Raw genomic sequence first — 4,728 nt, forward strand, 5'->3', positions numbered from 1 at the left:
GGGCAGCGTCCCCTCAGGGGGAGGGGAGGGTCCTGAAATGGGAGGGATAGAGGTCCTGGCCCAGGAAAGGATAAAATCCTGAAGATCAGGGTCATGATTTCCCTCACGAAGAGGAGCAGAGGTCACAGCAGCAGGAGGGTGGGAGTCCTGGCAGCAGGAAGGTTGAGGATTTGGAGGGCAGAGGCGTGGTCCCCAAATGGGGAGGAGCTGAGGCTGGGACCCTGGAGGAATCCGGGAGTTCCCCAAGAGAAGGGGTGGGAGCACACTTTGTGCTTTGGGCTATCTTGGCAAGTCCTCTCCTTTCTGCCCCCACGGTACCTTGGCGGGGCGTGAATCTGGGTCCTCAGCTGCCTAGTTCGCGTGGCCCTCAGTTTCCCCAGAGACAGAAGCTGTGGTCACTGCAGCAGAGGACTAGCTGATAGACATCCGTGGTGCGCACAGGAGCCACGCAGAGGGACCTGAGACCTGAGGTCTGTCCATGCTGGGCAGGGCTGGAGGTACGCAAGGCCAGCTGAACCTTGAGCCACCAGGCAGGGACAAGGACCTGCTGGGGTCAGCTTACAACACTCCACTCCAAGACAGAGAATGGGTGGGAGATGAGCATCCCCCTTGGGGGCCTCCCCGATCGCGGGCAACACTAGTGATGCTACCATGGCCTCCTGTGAATCTGTATCACGTCCCGACCATGCCTGTGTCCCCAGCCTCTCCGAAGAGGTTAGGTGGATGCTCACTATTAAAGACCTCAGGGGTTCGGGCACGGGCACGACCAGGGCCCAATGAATCCCCCTTGAGGACCCTCACTCCCGGTCTCTCTGTTTGTCTTATCTGGCGCTGTCCTGAGCCCAGCACCGCTCGCTCTCCTCCCACCCCTGCTCGCTTGGTTGTTGTTGTGTGTGTTTTTCTCTAATTCTCCGGAGTTACTCTTTTGTTGCCAATTGCTTCTATGCCCCGAGGCCACGCTGTAAATGAGATGTTACATCTGCGCCGATCTAAGTAAACACTTTATAAATGAATAAATAAGTGAATAAATAACGAAAGAGCCATCTCGGGGACCCTCCAGGCTGCCAGGGCTCTGGCCGAGGGTCGCCGCTCCCTAGTCCAGATCTTGGGGTAGGGAAGGTGAAGACCTGGTATCTGAGACCCTCTTCTCACAGGGTGGTGGGCAGGCCCCGCTGGCGTCCTCCAAGAGTATTTTACGCACCTCCTGTTTTTCTCCCCTCTCCAAATTTTCCTCGGGGGGGGGGCACTGCCCAAGATATTCAGAGTTCAGTCATCTCTTTTCAAACAAAAGCAAAGTAGGTGCTCTTAACCCCGGGTTTGCCGCTGAGTCCTCTGCATTTCAGGTAACCCTCCCGCTACCCACCCCCCCACCCCCCCACCCCCGCAGGCCGCAGGACTTGGGTGGTCATTGCAGAAGCGAATCAGTCTTAGGTTCTGGAGGGCACCAAACTCCTCAGCGTATCCAGGACAAGAGTGGAGGCCCTGGGACAGATAAACTGTCACAAACCGGTTAAAAAATAAAGGGCCACAAGAGTGCCGGGTCAGTCAGGCAAAGGAGGAACAGGCGAGTTCAGAATCCCAACTCCAAGCCCCTGAACTTCCCAATTATCAAGGATAACAAGACCAAATGAAAAAGTACTCATTGAGTAACTGATATCAATTATGAAAGCCAGCTTTGGAGCCTGGTATAAACGATAGGGAATGGGCCTGAGAGAGAGGGAGACAGACATGTTATTATTTACGCCAGATTAAGAAAGTATCTAATTTACTGGCCTTCCCCCCCTCCCCATGGGAATCAGCATCAATTTTATCATTGTTCCTCCGATTTTAATATTCTCTAAATGAATTACTATTGAGCGAGGTAGTTAGTCAATAGTTTAATGCAATTAATTATCTTTAAATCGCTTTGTTATCTTTTTTTTTTAAACACAAAAGAGTCTTAACTCTAACTCCAGCATGTGCTTAAGGGAAATTGGATATTGTAGGATTTTTGTGGGTTCTTGGCCCCGGGAAATGGGGTGAGAAGGTATTTCTCCTTAGTGTGGCAGAGAGAATTTGGATCCCCTTGATGCACTGAGTGTTGGGAGACCCTCTTCCAGTGAGCGGGGGCTGTTCCTACAGCAGGCGGGAGGCTAGCAGGCGGGGTCAGACAGGGGGAGAGAAGGGTGGCAGCCCAGAGACCTACTTTAGAAGCCAAGGCCTTATTTCTTTGTTTCTAGTTTTAAAAGATCAGAGGGGAAACATTGCTTTCAGGCCACGTTGGTCCTGTTTGGTTTCTGGAGTCCTGAGCTCTTCCTTGGTCCTACCACAGTTAGACGGCTCCTTTTATGGCTATCAAAAGCCTACCACTGGTCCTTTCCTGGGGCTGACCCTGGTCTCTGCACACACACACACACACACACCCAGGCAGAAGCAGAGGGGTTTATACCTTGAGACGCTGGAAAGGACTTGGAAAAAAGGAAACTCACGGGAGAGAGTGAGACAGCAAGGATATTATACCCAGCTCCCACTTTTGTTCTTGTTTCTGGGGGAAGAAGAGAGAGACTCATTTCTCCCCCACATCCTAAAGGCTCCTCATTTACCAGGGACTCTGTAGGGTCACAGGCCGTTGGGGACTGAGGATAGCCAGGAATCTGTCTGGGACTCTGGGACAGAAGTTTTGCGGGAACTGCTCAGGCAAATTTCCCAGCAATCAACACAAAAGAGTCAGTAACCTCCTTTCTAACTAAGGGCCACACTTTCCAGCAGCAGGTCCTCCTCCTGCTCCTTACTTTGGCCGGAAAGTGAGCTGCTGGGGGGGGGGGGGCTGCTGGGGGGGAGTTGGTGGGGGGGATGGGAGCTGGTGGGGGGTGGGAGCTGGTGGGGGGGTGGGAGCTGGTGGGGGGGTGGGAGCTGGTGGGTGGGCCTTCTACTGTGGAAGAAGGGAGCAGAGAAACAAGTTCCGCACCAAGAAGACCCAAAAAGAGCACCTCCTGGGTGGGGGTGGGAGTTGGGGTTGGGGTGCTGGGGGGAAACCAGGTCACCCTGCAGACAGCCATCCCCGGGCCAGAGTAAGGAAGATGTTGGCAAAGCCGGGCCTGCAAAAGCTCAGTACTGTGGGGCTGTCTACCGGGTGTGTGCAGGTGTCCCTGTGGCTGCAGGTGTATGAACGGTTGTGTGTTACCCAGCCTACAGCAAACCTCTCCGGACTGTCAAGACAACTCCTGAGCTTTTTCCTCACCCACCCAAACTTACCCTCAGCCCCCAAAGAATCGCTGGCCCTTCTCACCATTCAGCGAAAATTGAATTCCCCCCGAAATAGCTCCGAGGACAGGACCTGGTATTTCATAGTGTTTTAAAAGTAATATTCCGTTTGTCCGGGCCGTGAAATAAGGGCACCAGGAACGCTACGAGAAATAAAAGGAGTAATTTCTCAGTGGAGACGTTGTCCGTTTCCAATTCGGCGCTGGGGATGGCTGCATCCCGGATGGGGGGCTGCGGTCAGGCGGGGGCTTTGGCCTCCAGGCCCAGGCCCCACCCCACTCGCCTAGTACATCTGGAATTCGCATCAGGGACCTGCGGTCCGGAAGTTCTCACACTTCACGACTCATTAAATGCAAAGCTTGGATTCCTCAGAAAAAGGGAACGAGAGGGTGGGAGTTAAGCGGATGGGTGTTGGGCGGGGGCAGGAGGGGGGGAGGCAGGTAGTGGCCTCGGTCCATCTCTGCTGCCCTCCCTTCCCAAGGAGGGCTTGGGGATACCAACCTTACCTAGCCCTCCCAGAGCTTGTGAACTGTTCAGGTACCTACTTCAGCGGGCAGGCCCCTAAACCACCCAGGCTGGGTTAGGGGGTGACTGCGGGCAGAGGGGAAGAGAAACCTTCTGGTTCGGTACCCTGCTGCGGGGGTGGGGGGGTGTCTCTGGTCTGGTGAATGGAGTGGGGGAGGTGAGGCCATCTCTAGCAAGAGACCTGGCCTCTGGGAGAATTTGTTTTAGACCCACCTAAATGACGGAGAAGTGCATCCTGCGGCCTAGAAAGCTGCTAGGTCCCATGGGGGTTCGGCAGGACCCCCTTGGCCCGGGCCTCCAGTCAGGGCGGCCTTCAAGCCTGCCTGCCCGCCACTCCAGTCGGACGGTCGCAGATACAGTAAAGTCTGAAGGGTGTACTTGACGGCTTAAAATTACAATTGCTTCTACTTAGATTCATTTGATGGCCGGAGCAGTTTCCGTTAGACATTCGTCTATGGGTTTTCAATATCTTAAATGTTTAAAAAGGTTTTACTCTGTAGTTACACTGAGCGAAATTAAAAAGAAACAGTAAAATGTTTGAAATGAAGTGCATAATGCTTAATAAATTTAAAATGAACAAAGACTGCTATATTGCCAGCAATATCATTCTCTGCCCAGGGGCATTAATAAAGACTGGAGGTTTGGAGGGGGAAAAAAACAATATTTTCTATTAAAATTCTGCGCTGTGTTTCAATATTAAAAGGATATATGATGAATTTCCAGCGCTACCCAGACGGGGTCAGAGATTAATTTCATTTCTTTCTGGTCAGCATTCTGTCGATAATTAATCAAAAGCAGTTTCTTAATGAAACACTTTTCATAAGGTGATAATTAGCAGGAAAGAGGCGGCCCGCAGACAGTCCCCCCGAGCTGTCTCATAACTAGCTAGGCGCGGGGCTCGAGGTCCCGAGGCCGGGGGCGGGGAGCCGCGGGGACACTGGTTCCCCCAGGGAAGGGGCC

The sequence above is a fragment of the Chionomys nivalis genome, chromosome 3 (assembly GCF_950005125.1).
Source record: "Chionomys nivalis chromosome 3, mChiNiv1.1, whole genome shotgun sequence".
In the NCBI taxonomy this organism is placed as follows: Eukaryota; Metazoa; Chordata; class Mammalia; order Rodentia; family Cricetidae; genus Chionomys; species Chionomys nivalis.